The 22,760-nt window shown below is 39.1% G+C and overlaps 1 long non-coding RNA gene and 1 pseudogene across 2 annotated transcripts in view; one reads left to right on the forward strand and one right to left on the reverse strand.

The window, feature by feature from the left end:
* The first annotated feature begins 486 nt into the window (after positions 1–486).
* On the forward strand, positions 487–1,328 carry LOC308552585 (small ribosomal subunit protein eS6 pseudogene; annotated as a pseudogene). The gene is made up of 2 exons: positions 487–622; positions 825–1,328. The product of its transcript is annotated as a small ribosomal subunit protein eS6 pseudogene (transcript).
* Positions 1,329–9,339: 8,011 nt separating this feature from the next.
* The window catches only part of LOC308553422, a 64,399-nt gene continuing 50,978 nt past the window's right edge, over positions 9,340–22,760 (reverse strand). The window contains exon 3 of the long non-coding RNA XR_013998244.1: positions 9,340–10,926. This is a non-coding gene — a long non-coding RNA (uncharacterized lncRNA). The remainder of the gene's footprint in view (positions 10,927–22,760) is intronic.

A 22,760-nucleotide genomic window follows, 5' to 3' on the forward strand; every position in this document is an offset into this window, starting at 1 on the left:
AGTTCTGTTTGCAGTTCGGGGACACTGCTGTCTTTTGTCAGTGAAGTGCTTTCCCCCGAGTGAACTGCAAATTTAACAGTGTAAATGGTGTTCACAATTGTGAATGTTTGAAAGGACTGAGATCGACTGTAGCTGTCATGTGTTTGTTTAGAAGGATATGACATTAAACACGAAGCCCTAAGAAGGTAAAAAGGATATGAGTAAAAATTAAAGAGAGCAATTTATGCAATATCATGTTTGTCTTGCTAGAATATTCAGGAATAATAATAATTAATGGCAATCTCTGTAGCTAGGTAAGAAAAGCTGTTTCATTCCTGAAATTCCAGAGGGGCTTTTGCACATCTAAGACCAGCATCTTAGAAATGGCCTGGGTCTCTATTTCATGGTGCCTCAGGGGCAGTCGGCTGCGTCAGGATGGAGCTGAGCGTCTCTGAGCCGCTGACTGCAGAAGCTGATTGACTTGGAAGTACCTTCTCTGGGAGGCGAATGGCCACAGGAGTTGCTACTGACGCTCTGGGTGAAGAACAGGAGGATTATGTGGTTCGAATCTGGTGGGAGTGACACACAAGGTTCCCCATGAAGCAGGGTGTCTTGACCCATGGCTGTGTCCACCTGCTGCTGAGTAAGGGGCATTTTTTTTTTTAAATATATCTTTATTGACTTCAGAGAGAGGAAGGGAGAGGGAGAGAGAGAGAGATAGAAACATCAATGATGAGAGAGTCATTGATCGAGCCCGCAACCCGGGCATGTGCCCTGACCAGGAATCTAACCCCGATCGCCTGGATCCTAGGTCGATGCTCAACCACTGAGCCACGCCCGGCCGGGCAAGGGGCATTCTTGTTACAGCCCAAAGAGGACTGGACAGAGAAAGTGCAAATCTGTGTGGGGTTGCATGGTGGATGCCACTCTCAGTGTTTTCAACTTGGTCTTTGTAAAAAAACAAAAAACAAAAAAACAAACAGGGAGAAAGGTATTCCTGGTCTCATTGATGCTACTGGGCCTCGTCGCTTGGGGCCCAAAAGAGCTAGCAAAATCCACAAACTTTTCAGTCTCTCTAAAGAAGATGATACCCGCCAATATGTTGTGAGAAAGCCCCTAAATAAAGAAGAAAACTAGGACTAAAGCACCCAAGATTCAGCGTCTTGTTACTCCACGTGTCCTGCAACACAGACGTCGGCATATTGCTCTGAAGAAACAGCGTAGTAAGGAAAACAAGAGGCCCCAGACTATGCTGAACTTTTGGCCAAGAGAATGAAGGAGCCCAAAGGAAAACGCCAGGAACAGAGACGAAGGCTGTCCTGTCTGAGGGCTTCTACCTCTCAGCCTGAGTCTAATAAAAACTGAGATCTTCTAAGGGGAGCAGATAAATAAGAACAAACATAAGAGAAAGAGAGAAAAAAAGAAATGGCCTGGGTCTGAGGTGAGACGGGCACTAGCTGGTGAGGGATTTGCTCTCCTAGTGTGTACAGTGAGGAAGAACATGGACCCATGTGCTTTTCGATCCTGTTCTACCTACTGGCTGCGTGACTTTTGACCTGTGTTATTTAACCTTCAGAGACCTCAGTGTCTGCATCGAAACTTAAATATATACACATACAGGGGAGAGCAAAAGTGGGTTTACAGTTGTGAGTACACAAATCGGAGTTTATTCTTGTATGATTATTTATTATTAATCCCTGTATTATTTCTCATACTCTCAACTGTAAACCTACTTTTGCCCCACCCTGTATACACTTAAGTATATAAAATAACTTTAAGCACATGTGTATATTCCATAGCAACTAATTTTCAGACTTGATTATGTGGAATGTAATGCCTGGCACGGAGTAGGCACCGAGTAGATATTTTTAGCTGAGTTGCATTTTTGTTTTTCTGTCATGAGCTAGCCTGCCATCACCGAGGACAGGACTGTAAAGACAGTAAGGGGGAAATGAGTCATTGGCAGAGCCCTCCTGGAATACAGGCTTCAGGCAGTCCTGGTGACCTTCCTTCCTGTGGGCGGAGAAAGGGGACTTGGGACTCCCTTCAGCTTACTTGTCTTGCTCATTCTGGGCTACCTGATGGTCTCCTGAATACATCCTGCAACCTAGAAAATCAGGGCTCAGCCTGGATGGAGCCTGTCTTCAACTCCCCACCGCTCGCCCCAGGCCTTTGGCTCCACCAGCTGTGAGAAGCCAGAGGGTACGGCATTAGAGATACCCTCAGTGTGCTGTTGATGTAATGCTTCAGATGCCCGCAGGTCTGCGTTTTGAATAACTTAAAACCAATGGGATGTGGAGCTAGGGTGACAGCATTAATTGTGGTTAATTAGCAGAATGGTATGTTTCCCAGTGATGACCATTGGAGGGGTCTCAGAAAGAGCCGTCAGGAGGGAGAGTTTGTGGGGTGCAGCTCCTTTAATCCAGCGGCACGTCGGCATGACCATTGCTTGCCAGAAACTGTTCTCCGGCTTTGAAGAGGAAGCCATGGCCCCACGAGGATATTGCTAAGTCAGCTGGCAAGAGGGTGCTGCGTTAAACAGCGTGGCAGGTTTCTCATCTAAATGAGAAATGTCTCTGGCAAATGGAACTGAATCTCCAGGTCATTTGCTCAGTGCATTCCACCCCTTTGAGGGGCCACATGCAGAAGGGAGCTTAATGAGGAAAAGAATTGTAACCAGAGAGGAAGCCAGCCGCCCAGCCGGGCGTGGCTCAGCAGTTGAGCGTTGACCTAGGATCCAGGAGGTCAAGGTTCGATTCCCGCTCAGGGCACATGCCCGGGTTTCGGGCTCCATCCCCAGTCAGGGGCGTGCAGGAGGCAGCCGATCAATGACTCTTTCATCATTGATGTTTCTCTCTCTCTCTCTCCTTTCCTCTCTCTGAAATCAATAAAGATATATTAAAAAAAAAAAAAAAAGAAGAAGAGAGGAAGCCAGTTTAAGGGGCTATTTCATCCAACCCAGGTGAGGCTGATGAGGCGCCCTTGTCTCACAGGAACGTACATCACATGTATTTATACTTGTGTGTATTTCCTAAGAACAAGAATTACCTTTATACAATCACAGTACGGTTATCAAACTGAGGAAGTCAACATTGCTAGAATACTTTAAGGACCACGTCCAAATTTTGCATTCAATAATGAGCTGTAGAGCATTTTCTCTCTTCGGCACAGGATCCCACCCTGGATCACGCTCTGCATTTAGTGACCACTTCTCTTTCTTCTCCTTTCATTGGAAACAGGTCTTCAGCCTTCCTTTGTCTCTCATAATATTGATATTGTTGTTTTACAGATGTTCATTTTTATGGGATATTCCTCTAATTGGTCCTGTTTGACTTTTCCTCATAATTATATGCAGGTTATCATCATCACATAAGTGATGCCATGTCCTTCTCAAGGTCTCCCATCCATAATGGACGCATGAGGCCCACCTCCTTCTCATTGACAATTTAATCTTGGTTATCTGGTCAAGTGTAATCTTTTTTCTCCTCTGTATAGTTACTGGTTTTCTCCTTGTGACTAATACACAATCTATGGGGTCATGTCTACTTTTTAAACCAATGTTTGCACCAAATGTCAGGACCAATCTAGAATTTAAAAACATTTTCTAAATATGTAATGATTCCTGCCATATTTGTTGCAAAAAATACAATACATCCATGTACAACATTGATACATAGTAGAAAGCCAGTAGAATATAATGACTGAGACTATAGGCTCAAGTTAGATGGCTTAGGTTTGACTCCCAGTCCCCTCACTTTCCTGCTGGAAAACTTTGGTATGTGACCTTACCCCCTGTGCTTCAATTCTATCATCTATAAAATTTGGAAGATAGAAATACGGCCCTAGCTTATGGTGTTGTTGCAGGATTAAATGAGTCGATAATACATGTCTGGCACATAGTAAGCACACAATAAATGTTGGCTTTTATATGTAATCTATACTTTCTATATAATATATACTTTTTTTCAGGGTACTCTTTTAAAAAATATAGGGTAGTAAATAAAAATCCAAATAATGAGGTAACATTTTTAGATACAGCTACTATTCTACTCTCAGATCCATAAGATAAACTTAGCCAATATAATTTACAAAAATCCCTAATGCAAGTGCTTTGACTTTCTGATTCATTTCTAGAACTCATTTGCAACAAGCTCCTACCATGTGCCAAGCTCAGATGTAGGTATCGGGTATCCAGTGATGAATGAGACAGCTCTCATGGAGATTGTATCCTAGGACATAGATAAGACAAGTAACTTAAGATAATGTCGAGGAATACCAAGTGCTCTAAAGAAAACAAAACAGGCCCATACGAGAGAGAAGCTGGGGTGGAGATAGAGATGACTTGTTCAAGGAAAGCCTTTTGGTGACACATATTTAATGTCTCTTCATTGCTTATCTAACAAAAGTTTTTATAGACTTCTGACTTGAAATGAAACGATGTGGAACAAATCTTTCCTAGTACATTAAGCTGTCTATAAACAAGATAATACCACAGTTATGTGCATTCAGTATTGCAGAGCATGTGTCAGTGGAGCTGACTTTGAATAGTGGTTTTCTTTATCATCATTTCTTCTTAAACTGCCCATGATGTTGATGACATAGTTCTATTTAGAAACTAGTTGCATAAGTGCTTCTTCCTTCCCTCAATATATTTTCCATCCTAGCTTTTTTGGATGCAGGTTGTCCTTTCAAATATGCTTCATAGTGTCCAAAAGTAAAACATTGAAACTTACCTCATAGCACACATCACCATTCCTTAATTACTCCTGTCTCCCATTTGCCCCCTCCAGTGCTACACTGGCCTTGGAGATTGTAACATCCCCAGGTTATTTTTCGTGCCTTGTGAGATTCTTACTCTGGGTTGCTCATAGGACCCCCTTGGGCATGAGGTATTCTGGGCTTGAAAGGCAGCCAGTCTTTCATCTGAAACTGGAACGTACCACTTATCAGCTGTATGAATTTGGGAGCGTTGTTAACCTCTGAAAAGTAGGGTAATTGTGAGGTTTGGATGAAATTTAGTGAGATTATGTATGTGAAAGCCTAATATATATTATGGAAGAAGGAGAACTCTCTCCTCTTTTCCCTCTTATTGTGGCTGGTCTAATAAATTGACAGAGACAAATTAACAAGAGATAGTTATCTGTGATGATAGCTACTTTCCTGGAACAGGTCCTCTGTCTAAATTCTTTTAGACAGTTGGGGGAAGGTCAAAGGTTTTTCCTGAGTCTTTTGTTTCTTAAAAAGAACCAGTTTAAAATAATCAATATCCAATGAAGGCATATTTTGGAGTGGCAAACTCTGCCCTGCCCCCCAGTGCCTTGCCCGGAGTTCAGCTGCTCATCAAATGTGAAGTCCCCCTCCTGCAGGCATGCTTGTGGTGACTGTGCAGAGCTAGTGAGTCTCTCCAAGGAGTCCCCGAAACTGGCCCGGCTCTTCAGGACAGAGTTTTATCCTGGGAGGACAGCAGATCCCTGGGTGATGATGTAGTCTCCAAAACCGCCTCAACTGGCTAGCCCAGGAATTTTAACCTGGGAACCGGAGACCCTAAAGCGCAGGAGCCGGGGTGAGGGGATGGTAACTGGAGAAAGCTGGGTGGTGAGAAGGCATGAAAAGCGAGCTTTGTCCACTGATTGGTGTGATCTGCGTCCTGGTTGACACAGCAGACATTCTTGTCCTTGCTAGGCTGCTCCGTAAAAGTTCTGCTCCTATTTCTTTCTTTTTTTTAAGATTTTTTTTTTTTAGAGAGAGAAGAAGGGAGAGGGCGAGAGAGAAACAGACGTGAGAGCAAACCATCAGTTGGCTGCCTCCTGCATGCCCCCCACATCACAGCCCGGCACATGCCCCGACTGGGAATTGAACCGGCAGCCTTTCTGTGCGTGGGATGACCCCCAACTGAGCCGCACCACTAGGGCCTGCTCCTAGTTCATTTTTTTAATTAAAAATTTTTTTTTCCCCATTGATTTTCAGGGAAAGTGGGAGAAAGGGAGAGAGAGAGAGAGAAACATTGATGTGAGAGAGACACATCGATTGGCTGCCTCCCATAGGAGCCCCGACCGGGGCCGGGGATTGAACCCACAGCTGAAGTCTGTGCCCTTGATCAAGAATTGAACCCATGACCCTTCGGTCCGCAGGCTGATGCTCTAACCACGGAGCCCTAAAGTCCCATAACTAAGGGTCTGACCATATATTTAATTTTTCTTGCCCTTCCACGACTGATTGTTCTTCATCCAAAAATATAAAAGCAGTAAAGATTCTGAAAATGTCTGTTCTGTAGAATGATTTGCAAGTCCCCGTAAAACAATGTGCAAATTTGCAGGGAACAAAAGCTCTGCCGGATCAAAAGCTTTCTACAGTAGAGTGCAAAGTGCAAAGCAAACACTGATCAACTGGGGCATTAGGTGCCAATTTACATAAATTTGCAAATAACCCCCACCCCCTTCTAGGTGGAGCAGTGGCGGTTTTCCAGCGCAGAGGGGTGCTCAGTGAGACTTGTTTTGGTTTCAGTTCCCATGTATACACTCCTGTGTTTGGATAACCGTGGCAGCCTGTGCTCCACCCCAGTTCCAGGCATCTGTGTTTCACCGCCCCAGCCCCAGTGTTTGTTTGGGGTCCTGTGGCTTTGAAAGAGGTGTGGCTACCAGGATGGAGATCCTGCGAGCCCGCAGTAGACAGGCTTATACCTGTAGGCATAGCTTTGTCTCCCTGGATTTAGGACACCATGTATGACATCATACACCATGTATGATTTTTTTGGGTGTGTTTTTTTAACTTTATTTTTATTGTTGACACTATTACAGATGTCCCCACTTCCCCTCCACTTTGCTCACCTCCACCCAACCCTGCCCCCCCTTCCCGCTGGCCATCACCTCACCGTTGTCTGTGTCTATATGTTATGGATGATGTTTTGAGCAGCAGGACTCACTGCCCCCCCAAAGTGGTTGACTATATCTGAATTTTTTTCTCCCCCAAGCAGAGTTATATAAAGGACAGGACTAAGAAAATGGGCTTTGGGGTCAGATAGACCTGACTTCAAATTTTGACCCCACCATTCCAACTGTTTGACCTTACATCTCAATTTTCTCATATGTGAAATAAGCACAATTCCTCACAGGAGAGTCAGGATTAAATGTCATAATGTATATAAGGTGCATGGCACGTAAGTAGTCTTAATAAACGGTGCTATAATTATGACTCTTTCACCTCAACTTTGGACACCTACCCAAATGTAAACCTGAGGAGGGAGGGTGGAATGTATGTAACCGAGGAGTAGTTTTACTTTTGGGGGGGAGCCAGTCTAATGGTGCCAGTCTCTTGTTTGGGATAGGGTGCCTGTGCGTAGGTCCAGGCTCTGTCCTAACCAAGCAGTAACTTCCCAGTATGTCCCGGACATTACAGAAGGACACCTAAGGGTTGAAGAGATGGAGGGAGAAGAAATTTGAGGATCTAGGGCAAAGTTCTAAGCAATTGTGCCAAACAGAAAATTATGCTTTCTGCAACATATACAGATTTATTTTTATATAAAAACGATGGTTTTTGTTCCCGACATCTTCACATTAAATTGGTACTCTAGGAAGCTGCACTGTGTTTATCCTAAAGCCTCAGATGCCCCTGGTGAGAACACACACGGCGGTTGAGAAGCAGCCGTCTGAAGTCTGGAGAAGAAAGTGCACATTCCTCCTTCAGGCCTTGCAAATCCAAGTGCCGCTTACTGCTCTCCTCTGTCCCTTCCAAAGGCTTCCCGAGCGAGCGTATGAGGCCTTCACCGCCGGTGCCTTTGTTCCTGCGGATACACGGTGCCTGAAATGAAGGGCCTTCCTTCCAACTGTCCTCTCTCCTGCATCCCCACACACCAGCTGCGCCTCCCAGATCCAGCTGGAAATAGAATCCTGGAGGCCTTCAGGTGACAGGGCTCCCGCATCCATGTGCTTGCGGCACGTGTGGCGGTAACTCTTCTATTGCTCACTAAGGAGACGGACCTCGCTTCACTCATGGTTGTGTCCCCCAGTGCGGGGCATACCTGGTAAGCACTCAGTAAATAACTATGGGCTTGATTGATTATTGAAGGGAAGACAATTGGAAAAGGAGCTGTTTTAAAAAGACTTTTCCTCACACCCAGGATTGTTGTTTGGACACAGAGGAAAGACTGAGCCCAACATTTTAAAGAGAGACACCCTGAATGAGGTCAGCTCATGGGCATTAATGAGGACCTGCCACAAACAAAAGGGCTTTGCATGAATGATGCGGCTTTATTACATTTCCTTCTCACATTATGTATTTTCAGGGAAGGACTTTTAAGATAAAGTTTTTTAATTTTGCAGATGGGGCTAGTGTTTGAAAAGTGAGGTTAAGAAATATGTCAAAAGTGGTTCATTTCTGTTTTCATATTTTGTTTGTCAGATCAGGTTATATTCATTCCTCCAGTGCTTATTCTCAAAATTTTCACCTTTAAATAGATAAGTAATGATGTGAAAAACACACGAGGACACACAGCTGTTGAGAGTGGAAAGAAGTGGAACCATTATAAAAATCTACTGCTCTGGAAATCTTGCTATATTTGGCTTTAAATAGACAATAAGTACTGAAAATTATTGGATGCAGCAGTTCAGTTCCTTTAACTGCAGATACTAGAAAAACAACAACTGATCAAAACAACAAATAAAATAAGATAAAATAAAATAATAAAATAAAATAATAAAATAAAAAATAAAATCTACTCTCAGACTAGTTTGCTCATAGAGTGCATTAGGCACTGGAGGCCTGCATTCCCTTTTCCTACCTGTCCTTGGTGATCCTTTTTATATTGCTAGGACATATCAGTACCTTAAAAATATATATGACCAGAGTTCTAAGTTTATTTAAAAATTTTTATTCCTATTCTTACTAATCCATAGCCTTTAGGGCCTGTTTGAGGGTCCAATTCGAGCATTATTTATTGAGCTTCCCTTCCGTGTCAGGTGTGTGCATACTGAATAATTTCAGTCGCTAATCTCTAGTAACTGACAGTCTGATCAGAGACATATATAAAATCCTGCAAACAATACAGCTCATTTATTAAGTCTGAGGACCTAGGGCCTTCACTAATTGACCTAATTAGTATGTGCTTTATCTTATTAATGAAATTGTAAGCATATGCCCTTCTCTACAAAGCAAATTCACTTGGAAAGGCCTGTCTGTATAAGCACTCACACACTGATGGGTATGAAGAGGAAACAAAAGGGTGAAGAATATGAATGTTAGAGTAGTATTTTTCATTGGGAAATATACAAGACAAATTATTACTCATGGTATACGCTTAGCTTTAGAAGAGGCACTTCTTTATTTTAGGTAAATATTGTAATAATCCTTTCCCACTGAAATGAAGAGTATACTTCTAAATTAAAACAAAGCAAAACAAAAAAAAAAAACAGGAAAAATTTAAAAGCCATGAATATTTTCCTCAAGATTTTGACCCTAATTTAACCTTATTGAATTACCTAATGTTTTCAAAAGTAGAAACTGTCAGCCTTTTCAGGGATGTTTTCTGAGGTTACTTGTTAGTAAACAGGCAAGGAATTTTGAATAATGTTACCTTCCACTAAGTACAGATCATTTATAGGTTGTTCAGAGTATTGCTGATTTTTAAAAATGTTTTTCTTTTGTCTTAGTGAACATCAAATGGTAAACCTCCATGAACAGAGATCATAGAGACCTCTGATTGAAAACTGATCAAAGAGAATTCACAATGTCTCGAAAGAAAGGTGCAAGGTAAATATTATCAAATTTTTCACCCCTGAAAAACTGGAAATGTAAGCATGCAATAAGAAATAAGGGAGACTACGAATCTATCTAGGAAATCAGGAGAAAAGTAACCACAGAAATGGTTTTAGAGGTTATCACACACAAGAAGTATGTCCAGTTGGAGATTGTGCTTCCAGAAACCACTGAATGCAAATACTCAGGGAAGAAAATCAAAATTCTTTTATGAGATCTGATTTCCCTGGGGGGAAATGTGGTTGGTGTTCTTTAGCATTTATACTTTTGCGCCTTTACAAAAAAGATCCGCAGAGTGAAAATTTATTTATTGTAACTGCGATTCAGGCTTTCCATACAAAACGACTGAATTAATATGGATACTTAGTGTGGCTGGCCACACGTGGGTTAGAACCAGGCATTCATAGTCACACTTCTGGCTGTTGAAAGGAAAGGGAAGCTTTCATGAGAGTGATGGGCTATTCCGTTTCAAAGCTCTGTTGCAATCATATGCTACTGGTAAAGGGCAATTGTGACCTCAGAAGGTAGACCTCCAATAAATGAAGCCTCCAGTAAGTTATGGGAAAATCATGGCCCTGTTGTCCTCCCATAGCACATACTGGATGTACTCGTATTGTAAAATTTCCCATACTTCACTTTACTCTTCAATCTCCCCAAACACTAATCTTTTTCAGGACACAAATGGTGTCTTATTCATGAACATATTTCCAGGAGCTAATAAATGGCCCAGTCTATGTTAAGTCCTTAAAAAAATAGTTGTCAAAGGAATATATGGCCGTTCATTAATGTGTATAATCTAGTGACCAATGGATAAGAAGTGCTATGTTAGATGAGGATGGAACACCAAGCTAGGAAAGTTTTCTTTCCTCTAGAAGCCTAGACTTTTATTACCAGTCTGCAAAATTAACGTAAATAGCTTATATTATTGTTGATACAAATTTTAAGCTATACATAAGACTGGTTTCAATAATTCAAAGCATTACAATAGTTTCTTATAGATTGCAAAGGGAGAAAAGATTGTGCTTTTAATTTTTTCATATGATTCCAAGATAATCTTCCAATATCCTCACATGTTTGTTTGTTTGTTTATTTATTTATTTATTTTAAGAATTGTAGGTGCCATTGGGTGATTTTTCTGGAACATATCTTCATACTCTGGTCCAATGAATTTTTTAAAAAAAGGCTTCAAGACTGTATCTGTAAAAAGAAATAAAGAAATATACATTTATGAATTTTACACTGTGCCCCACATACCATTCTAGATGCTTTATTTCATCAAAATAATCTTGTTAAGTAGCTATTATATCCCTATTTTATGGGTAAGGAATTTATTTATGGGTAAGGAAACCATTATTTGTAACCTCTCAAGGAATGGAAAATATCTGGACTGGAGGATGTCTGGAGCACAACTGTGCTCAGCCCTGAAATGTAGCAGTACTAGAAGATCTCTGGAGCAGGTGAAGTAGATCAAAATATTGCTCCCAAGGAATAATCACGTCACAGCATCCACTGTGATAAACCAACACAGAATTGCTGAGTGTATTCCCATAGGGTCTTTTAAAGTAATTGGGATGGAACTAGGAAATTTTAGGCCTTGTGGGTGAGGTTGCTAGTTGAGAGTAGGTAGGTCAGTTATCTCTGAGACCAAGCTGCCCTGTTTGAGTCATAGAAAAATGCTGTACTAACCCCAGCTCCCCCGCCATCCCCACACTCCCATCCCTGCCCAGTCACTAACGCATTACCCTGATCACTGTATGACATTATAGTTGGTCTGCCACAAGTCCCACTAGAATACAATGCTATTGGAAAGGAACAGTGCATATCTTGTCCTTCTCAGATGTCATCCTGCCCAGAACAGTGTCTAGAATATAGGAAGTGCTTAATAATTATTTATTGAATGAATGGATATACCTGGAGTTACTTAAATCCTCTGAAATCTGCTTACCCTGCCCAGAGTTAACAAAGTTTCAGGGAGTTCTACTGCTAAAGACATAGCTTTGAGTTAAAGTTATAAATACTCAGGGGAATCTGATTATAAAGTAAATGTGCTATTTGGGGAAAGATAGCACTAGCCAAGGGGTTCCATTAACATCTTAATAAGTACTGCTTCGTCAGATGAGCAGGATTTTATCTAATCAAAACAAAGCCCTGAGGGATGGAGAAGGTCAGTTAGAGTAAGACTGTGGCTCAGAGCAGGGACTTCGAAAGTAAGGGCTCTGAGGAGCTGGTTTCCTGGGACTTGAATGTGATGTGAGGCTCCAGGAAGAACTAAATGGCTGAATTTGATGTCTTTAGAATTTTGCCCAGGATTTGGCTACTAAGGAGGGGTGTTTACCCTCACTTCCTTTCCTTTGGTCTTTGTTTTCTCAGCACCTTTTCATAGTTATCTCTACCATCCAAGAAAGGATGGTCTCTATGTATTTTAGTTTATTTTTCCGGGAAAAAAGATAATACATTAATTGTATAATGTGATCTGAGATCTAAAACTTTTTTTGAATGTTCCTCTATAATCTTCTTTCTACAGTTTAAGCTAATTTTTTTTTTGCACTATCTCTAATGGAAAGAAAATGTCTGTTTAGCATTTAATTCATAGAATATCTTTTCCTATCTTTAGAGACCCTCAAATTTTGTACTCAACAGGCCAGCTGAAGAATAAAAAAAATCCAGCTTTATTTGCTTTAATGAAGGGCATGGGGTGAGAGAGAGTTTATTGGAAGGACTTCAACCAGTATTTATAAGCCAAATTTAGTCAAACCACTTTGTTTAGACACTTCACCTCAGTTTTCTCCAGTTAAAGTATTTCAAATCTTTAACCCTTTTCCTATGGGGCCTATTTCACGAGCCTTTAATTAGATTTGTGGTTCTTTCATAAGGTCACCTCAATTCTTTTTTTCTCCCTAATATTATGAAAACTTTCCAACCAATACGTTTCAGTCTCTGAATTCTAAACATGCACTTATTTCCTTGCAGAAGAAAAGTATGTATCTTTAAATAATTTATGATTTTTACCTGTAACTCTATTATGCTAATCAGCTTATGTCAGAATGTGTCCCCTAGACCAAGATTGTTAAAAATTCAGTAAAAGTAAGAAAAAGGAAGTGAGAGCAGAAAGATTTGAAATGTATTGTGGAATGCCTGTATGTGGTTAATTAGGGATAAAGAATTTTGAAACTTTAAACATAAACAACCCAATAGTTATCAGAAGCCTAGGCTTGTACATTTGTATTAATCCTGTGTTAAAACTCAGTTTTTAAAAAATTATCTTTGAGGGAGGATTTTGTGTGTAGAAAAGATTATTCAGAACTTTTAAACTCAAATTTACAAATTCTAAAGAGTATTTTTGTATAAAGGTGTTAAATTATATTTAAAAATAATATTCTAAGTATAGTAAATATTTTCAATCATATTTAAGGGCCATCAACGTTTTCCCTCATTTACAGTTAAATGAACTCCTTTGAACATCTTAAACTACTTATAAATTTAAAATATTCATTTTCTTTTAATACTATAATTGTCTGATTTAACAAACAAAACCCTCCTGGTACCAAATAGGCCATAAATCTAATAAAAGAAACTTCTAAGTACAATGAACTTTAAGATCTCTTAACTATTCTAAAATGTATATCAACTTGATAAAATTTCAAATTAAATCACAAATTTAAATCCATTGCATATTACATGGTTTTTTAAAAATTTTATATTATTATTTTAAATTTATCTTTATTGTTGTATTACAGGTGTCCCCCTTTTTTTTAACCTCCATTGACTCCTACTCCCACTCCCTCTCCATATTACATGTTTTAAATTGTAACTAAAAAAACTTATTTAAGTCTAATAGGCCAAATTCCAGACATTGAAAGTTCCAAACTACTAACTATACATAGATTTCCTAACACAAAATATATTAACACTGTGAAAAACTTTCTGAATCTAGGAGTTGAAAGATGCTTAGCCACTATGGAAGTAATTATGTCATCCTTCACAGTTTGGGGGATCACCTCCCATGTAATTTTTGCACTGCCTTTCAGCTTGCTGAAGTTTCATAAGGACCAGATGGTGCAGACTGAAACAACACTGGATCCTTGTTTGTGACACTGAAGGGGTTTTCTGGCATAATGAGCCCTATTTATAGCTGCTATCAGAGTGTTCTTCGTTGAAAACAAAAGGTGATCACATAGCCAAAGACCTTAGAGGTGAGTCATTTTATTACTTAATTTTCAAATCATATTAGGATCTGTAATACTCACTCTTAAAACTTCCTTATATGACTGGACTTTGTATGTCTTTGGCTTTTGAGATATTTAATGTCTTTTTAGTCAAACTCTTGCATTCTTTTCATATGCTTTTAATGGTTTAGTACCACCCAACTCTCATAGTGATTAAAATAATAATCCATTAAATTCTATCTATGTCTCATGGATTTGCCTGGTTATTTTATTATAACTTCTAAAATCATCAAAGTGACACCTTACAAATCCCCTTCTCAAATGTATCCCAAGGGAATATTTATAGATGTGCAAAAGAATTCAACCACAGGGATTTCATCACAGTATTATTTTTAGTAGAAAGTGACCTAAATGTCAAACAAAGTCTTTTTTGTTATTTAAAAATTCCTTAAAGGCAGGAACCAAAGCTTGTTCATTTTGTCTCTCTCTTTTCATCTGGAGTCTACCTTATGGCTTTGCACATAGAAGGTGTTTAATAAAGGCTTGTTAACTAAATAGGTAACTAAATAGTCTCTTAAACCCACTCTTCTGAAATAATTGTGTCACTGGGAGTGTGGTTTGGGAGGACTGTATATTCCAGAAGATCTCCATGAGCCATTATTATTTTACTTTCTTTTTTTAAAAATATATTTTTAATTATTTTTAGAAAGAAAGGAAGGGAGAGGGAGAGAGAGAGAGAAACATTGATGAGAGAGAGAAACGGCTGCCTCCTGCACACCCCTACTGGAGATCAAGCCTGGAACCCTGGCATATGCCCTGGCCGGGAACGGAACCCGTGACCCCTGGTGCAAGGGATGACACCCAACCCACTGAGCCACACCGGCCAGCGCTCCATGAGCCATTCTTTAAAATGAATAATTGATGTATTCTAGGTCTTATGCCAAGTGCTATGCAAACTCCTCTCTTTATAACAGCAGGACATGGCCCCTCAGACCCTCTTATGAAAAATTCTAGATCTGCCAGTCCTCTATAAGTTGCAGTTTAAAAAAAAAAGGAAAAGAAACTTTTTGATATTTTTGTCACATTTGTCGTTTAATGGGAGCAGAACATGTGGGAAAGAGAGTGGCAACCAGCTGAGAGATGCCTCTGCTTTGCTATAAATCTTATCAAAATCCTTACATTTTCCAAAGATTGTACAATAAATGTGGATTTCTTTGGAATGAAGTAAAATAGGCTTCAAAATTATACTTAAATGATACTATAATCTACTCTTAATTTTTTCACCAATTATTTAAATCTCTTGTTGGTCAGTGGTAGGGGTATAGCTAGTGTTGCAATTGCTTTTGGAGGCTGGGGCTCTGCTGGACAGAGTGCGGAAATTCATTGTCGCTGGAAACTTTACCTATGCCACACTGCGAGTGCACCCTGTAACTCAGAGAACAAAAGAGGGAGTCCAGAAAGTATCCCAAAGCTTCAATGGCAGGCTGGCCTAGCTCCTGGGAGCTCTGGTCCTCTGCTTGAAATAGAAATGCTCAAATTCAGTGTCTTTTCCAAGCCTTCAAGTATATAGTCAGGAAGTTCTGCTTTCCAAAGTAAGACAGACAGATAAGCAAGATAACAAGATAAAAAAGGGGACTATAAAAGGGATGTAGATAATGTTACTGTCAACGTTGAAGAAAAGGAAAGAAAGGCCAGCGGGCCTGAGGAGGAAGAGACATAAATGGGAGGAGTCCCAGGACTTGACTACTGTCTACAGTGGGTGGCATTGCTGGGAGCCATTCATTCATTCTTGGTGGTAGTCCTGGAAGGCTTGCTGGAGGAGGTGGGATTTCAGCAGCTGCTTATCTCAAAATATCAAATTAAGCTGCCCCCTCCCAAAATATTGTGGTATTTTGTAAGTAAATGAGGAAATATGTTTCTGGAGTCTCACTGGGAAGTTTAACACTGGTGAGTTAACAGCACCTTGGACAATCATCTTAGAATATGGTTGTGTGATAGCTTCCTCCCAATGCAGCCCCCTTTCAATCCCGTGGTTTACCTGCTACACTCCCATGTCCCTCCCCAGAGCTCCCGAGCTCCCTCCCTCTGTGCCTCCCCCTCAGTTACCCATCTGAAATTTAAGAATAGCAGCAGGAAAGGCGAATGACACCCGTGTCCTAGTCCTGGCTCTGCGAGGCTCTCTGAGCTTATTGCATCAGGTCGCAGGAAGATAACAGCGCGCACTTCCTAACCGTCTGTCAGAGTGAAATGAGATCATGTCTGGGACAGGACCGAGCCTAGCGCTCAACTAAATGTGTGATTGAAAGACAAACCAAGATATTTTTCAAAACATATGGCCAATAGCAAATGAGTTTTGTTGTGGTTTGGTTATTTTCCATCTTTAGTCTTGCAACTGGTCTCCCTTCAGCTCTTTTGCAATTGTGGACAAGAGAAATTTTAGTCATAATAACCATCTTCAACTTAAGCATCGTGTGAAGAACAATGTGCTATACTATTGACCACGAAAACACAGAGATTTCAGATTTACTATCCTGCTATGTGGCTTTAGCATGTAGGGGCTGTCGACATAAGAAACACCCAAACCTGCAGAGAATTTTTATGACTTTGAGTCAAACTAATCACATGTGCCAGGGAGCAAGATGCTCTGGAGAGGAAGTTTTGCAGCTTCTTTTGTGCATTTGAAATTATTGAAGACGGGAGAAAGCAAAGCAGGGACTGGATTACAGGATAGTTAACAAGATTATGTGCTTCCTTTAGGGTTAATACCCCCTTGAAGGGTATCCTGGCATTTCAAAGGGGTGTTAACCTAGATGCACACGAACAATGGACAGGGCTTACTTAAAACCTTTCACTAAAGATGTTATAGGCCTGGGAGTGACTACCACCATGACCTGCCTGGTTAGAAATTTATGATCGGATCACCCTGTGAGGTTACTTTTCACAGAATCCCTGTTTTCTTGCCCACAGGGCTTTGGCTTTAAATAAGATCAAAGAAAGTTTTCTTTGTAAACCAAGTTTTCCCCCTTTCACTCTTATCAATTGTCTACAATGTACTGTTCGCTCAGGTCTTATCTCAGCCCTAACTAGCTGTGAAACTCCAACAGAGACTTCGCCATGAAAATAATATTCATCCTACAGTCCCCATTTATTGAGCGCTTTGTATTTGTCTAATTCTTACAACCGAAACCCTGCAAGGTAGCTGCAATAGGCTGAAAGAGATTAGGTAACAACGGGAAGGCTTGGATTCAATGCATGAAGTTTCCACTACCCCAACCTGTCTTCCAAATATGCTTATTATTTATTCATTTGGGTTTTTTAATTTGTGGGTTAATTAATTTGTGTGTCGTCTTCCATAAACTATTAATGGCTATACCTCTGAACACGGGACTCATATTACAGTGCTGTTTACTTGCATTGGCTTCCCCTTCACTTCTAAGTTACAGTCCGTCACCTGTTAAACGGAGCTGACGCGCTCCAGTTCCTCGATGCTGTCCACTGTGTCCTTTCAGGACAAAGCTAGGGATGTTAGATACTCTCTGTACAGACTTATTAAACTAACTGAATTAACGAAAACTCGGGGAGACCATAATGAGAAGCCCCACATCAGTGCTATCCCTCAAAATTTGAACCCAAGAACCTAAGTCAATGTGCATTAATATTGACTCAACAAGTCTAGTTCAGTGTCACTCATTTTCCAAATGAAGGACTTATTTGTTTTTCAAGATGAGGCCAATGCCGGGCTAACTCAAACTCATGCTTCTCAAATGTTTTTTAAAAAATAAATTTGAAAGTTGATATTTAGTTATAGCCAAACACATTTAAAAGGTGGCAATAACAACCAATGTTTTTGTCACCCAGTTTTTAAAAATAGCTTACCTATGTGTTACTTGTTTAGACATTCAGATATTACTAAATATATTCTCTTGCTAAAATGCTAACTGCCAAGATTCAGCCCACAGGCATATTTTTATAGGCAAGTTACATATCCCTGAAAAATTATCGTAGAAATACACAATAACGCCTACATCCCTCAGGCCAAAATCCACAAGCAGCTTCTACAGACCTGTGTGCCACAGGAGGCAGCAGTTTTTCCCAACTGAAAAGGACTCATAAAAATCTCAAAGGAAATAAAAACATCTTTTTAAAAACATGAAGCATCAAACCATCAGTCTCATCAGAAGGGAAAACACAGGCTAAAAATATAGCCCATGTTCTTTCCAATTCTGTTTATTGTACTCATAAATTAAAATGCCCTGTATAATTTATTCATACATAGACCATAAATATTTATTCATATTTATTCAAAAGCAACAGGGCTGGAGGTTCCTGACAGTACTATGGCTTTGTCATTTGTGCTCATGTGACGCAGTCCCTAGAGACTTGGTTATTACCAACAAAAATCATGCCTGTGAATTACAGTTGGGGCTCAGAGAAACTGCATCATCAGTCAAATATGAAACATTTAATGAGTGTTTATAATATGCAAGACATTGTGCTAGGCACGGTGGCCATATTAAAAATAAAAAATAAAATTCTTCTGTTAAAAATGAGCTATTGAATCCAGGTATGGTATAAACAAACAACTGATTTCTATAGACCTTTGCAAAAAATTTTTAATCTGAGTTGAAAACAGTTTTTCAGTTAATAGTTTGAGATAAGTCTTGGAAATTATGAAGTTCTCTATTGCTTCTACCACCTCAAGTATTGTTGTTTAGAGGAGCATTTACCAAAATGCATTCCAGTTTGGACTGAGTGAAGCAAAGTCAGAAGGTTTTCTCAGAGCCTTTAATATGGCAATGATTCCCCAGACATATTCAACCATAGGATTTGTGGTGTTTTTTGTTTGTTTGTTTTGCAGCACATTTGTAACATCTAATGACACCTATGTTTAGGTCCCATTTGTCTTCCCTGGAGTCTGGAAGTTCAAAGGGAAGTGTGTGCGTGTGTTTTCTGTTATCTAAAGCAATTAAAATAAGTATCTTTGGAGTCATCAGAATGATTACCTTATATTACCTGAGTAGTGTCATGTGATTTCAGGGTCCTATTTGCATTTCCGTTTATGACTGGACTAGAGCAAGCCCAATGACGTTGTGCTAAGTGGCACAAACAAAGGTTTCCCAGTAATTTGAATAGAGAAAAACGGTAGGAAAATTGAGTCATTATGTTAAGCAGGGTGTGTAGACCTGTTGAACTCAAGAGAAACTGCTCTAGTTTACAACCATACATTCCAACTTATGACAGTTTGTTAACATTAGTGTAGTTAAAATTGTAAAACTTTACAAAATTTTCTAATGATTGTATTTTGCAGGGCATTATTAAAGTTTTTCACAAAGTAATAAATAATAATGAAACATTAAAGAAAGACCTAACTGTAATGTTAGTGGCAGTGCATTAAAGGATTGTCATGTGGGAAAGCAAAGGAATCATGTACACAAGTAGAGTAAAACCCACAAACATCTTTCCACTATTTAACTCAACACTGAAAATTTAGTTTCAGCAAAACATCAACCATCACATGAATGTTGTCGATTTATATTATTTTGATTTAATTTGGCTTTGATTTGTAAATTTGTTTTGGCTTTATTGTCATATGAGAGCCATAATAACTAGGGGTTTTACCCGACTCTTATATTTGTATATATTTTTAAATAATGTTATAATAAAAGTAATTTAAGTCAACACTTGGGGCCTCCAAGGATCTCCCTCCCCATTTACTCAATTTTGAAAAAAATAGATATAGTGCAAGTAACCTTAAAATTGAAGTAAAACAGAATTGGGTTCAGACTCAACATTTAAATCTCCCTAAACCTCAATTTTCTCACCTGTGAAACTGAAATTACATTCCACCTTTTTCACAGAGCTGCTGGTTGAAAGTGCCTAGCTCCATGTGTGACACATAATAGTTCAATAAATAGTAGTTGGTTTATCAGTAACAATCTGTAAAAATTTGTCATGATACTGTTTTTAATAATCCAAATTTGAAAGTTATATTTTCTACTAGACTATTTAAGATATTTGAATTGGGCAGCAAAGGTAATCAACCCAATAACAGAAGAATAATTTAGCCAGTATGCACATTATAATTCTGTTTATAAAATAATAATAATAATACATTTATATAAGTTGATACTTATATATCACCAAATATACATTTTGGCCAAGTGGCCAAGTGTTAAAATCAATATTTGAAAAGGCCCAAGCTTATATCACCATTATAGAATAATTTCTGGAATGCAAAAATCTGAAGTGTTGGTTTTTAAAACTTTTTATGATTACAATTTTATTGTTAAAAATTAGACACACTTTCAGTTTGATATTATAGTTCAGGAACAATAACTTCTTAGCCCAGTCAGTCATTAGATTGTTCTAGAGCTTACATTTGTGCTGGCGGAGAGATTGCCCCTGTCAAGTCACATGTATAATAATATCACTCACTTTTTTGTGTGTGCAAAGCAGAAAATATTTTTCATAACATGTTTTCTGGAAGAAATTTTGTACCTAGGATTCATAGCTTGGGTTAAGTCTGAAGAATCCTTTATCTTTACATAATTGGCAAGCTATAGCAATCATTTTAAAAAGCTTTTTGTTTATATTTTTTGAACCTATGGACTCAAAACCATAAGAACGTATCTCATTGAAGCATTCTAGCAAAGTCTGTTGTTTTGCAATTTGAGCAGTGAGTACAAAGTATGTTTTGGGTACTTTATGTTTCTCTAAGATTATCATCTTTCCTTTGTACACTTTATTTTCATCATAAATGTTATTGTACATATTTTAAGAGCTCCTTATCCTTGTGGAATTTATAGATGGCAACACTGATTTATCTTAATTCATCCTTATAGGTTATAAAAAAACACACACACCCCAAATAGAAAGAAATACCATTTCTTGAAAAATCGCTTATATAGAATTAAAGAACTAACAATTAAATACTACTCTAAAAGGTTATTTTTGTTTAATGTTATGAATCCAAGTTCACAAAATGACTCTATTAGGATTAACATTATGGTGAGATAGTAACAATATCTATCTCTATTTTTTGGTTTTATATTATTACTTTTATGCTTCTGAACATTTGTTCATAAAACATTTGTTATTCTTCCTAAAGATACCTAGCTAATGTTTCCTTTTATCTGCAATTGAAAACCCTAAAACCTCAGAGAAACTAAAATATTTTCATAACTTATTGGCTGCAAAATCTAACCTCAGGTTTACTGGAAATATTCATGCCTTTCACTGATTAGTAATGTATTTCATTATTTTATTTCTCAGTCCCTCACCCCCATACCCAGGGAGGAATGATAAATATTGTGCATGTAATGTATTACCTTCCTAAAACCTGAATATTCCTGAATTCCAAGTGCCATATAAAACAAGGGATTATGGGCCTGTACTCATAGTAACTGTCAATCTTTATTTTGAAAGTTCTAAATAATTGAGGGGCACTTTTGGTACATAAAATTGGTAGCTTACAAATTAATTATTGAAGCATTTTACTCTCACAGTCTTTAAAATGCATTTATGCTTCAAATGACAAAATTTGAACAAAGCACACAAGTGAACTTTGTTATAAGTACTTTCTAGAATGCTTACACTATAAGCATTATAATATAAATAGTTATATTATGTAATATAAATAATATATAAATATGTAATATATAAACACTATAATCACTTATATTTGAAAGTGAATATTCAGATGTTAATATATTAATTTCAGTAATGTACCTTGTTTGTGCTACTGATACTACATTCAGGAGGAGGCATTCAGCTTATTCTGCCCTTTGAAAGCCAAATAGTAAATTTGGGCTGAATACTGAGGTTGAAGTTAGAGTTCAGTGGATCATAAATTATATATCTAGGTGTATTTTCAAGTTTTTCTCAAAGAGCATTATTATGTATATTTTTTGAAGTAGTTTGGACCTATAAAATTTATTACAGAATGAGCATTTGCAACAGTAATAGTTACTTTTCCAAATCAAATTATGGAGCTCTCTTAAGTACTTTTAAAGCATAAATTTATTAAAAAGCAAGATTTTTTTAACCAAGGAAAAAGATGAGACTACGCCTGGGGGGGATAGTATAAATGTAGGTGGGGGTAGGAGTCCATTGCTAAGCAGCTTTCTACGATGTAGAGACCGTGGGTATCGCATCCACATGTCTGTATTCAAATTTCAGTTCCACTTTTTTCCAGCTGAGTGACCTTGGGAAAGTTATTTTCCAGACAGTTGACATCTTCCTTTATAAAACTGAGGCAATTACAACGAACTTTGAGGGTTGTTGATAATATTAAACAAGTTAATTTGTGTAAATGTATAACAGAGATCCTATCACCTAGTAAATAGTAAAACAATGCACGGCCACTTGCTTCAGGGAAATAGTTTTGAAGAGGTAAAATGCAAGATAGGATTAAACCTCTGTCTTTACTGAGGAACTAAGTGAATAGCTGGGCACTGCTCCTGCCCTGTGGGCGTTTCTGTGCCCGTCCACGCCTGGGATTCCTGTGGGCCACACGCGCCTCACCCTTGGAGGGAAAGTGCAGCCGAGGGACCTGGCGCTCTGGTCATTCTGGTGGTTCTTCCAGGCCCTTCGCTGGTGCGCGAGCTCACCGTCCCTCTCCCACTTTTCTGCTGTTTGTCCAGCTGAGATGGTGTTGTGTTCGGCTCCTTTCCTTACAGAGTGAGAATTAAACCGGAGCAGCTACATATCAGCCCTTTCTCTGCGACCAGGAAAGCCCCTGACACCGCTCAGATCTCCAGAAATATGGAGGAGGGGGCAGGAATCCACCCCACTCAGGGGCTGGGCAGGAACCCACCCCACTCGGGCCGGGCGGGAATCCACCCCACTCGGGCCGGGCGGGAACCC

Source organism: Miniopterus schreibersii (assembly GCF_964146895.1).
Source record: "Miniopterus schreibersii genome assembly, chromosome: 2".
Lineage (NCBI taxonomy): Eukaryota > Metazoa > Chordata > Mammalia > Chiroptera > Miniopteridae > Miniopterus > Miniopterus schreibersii.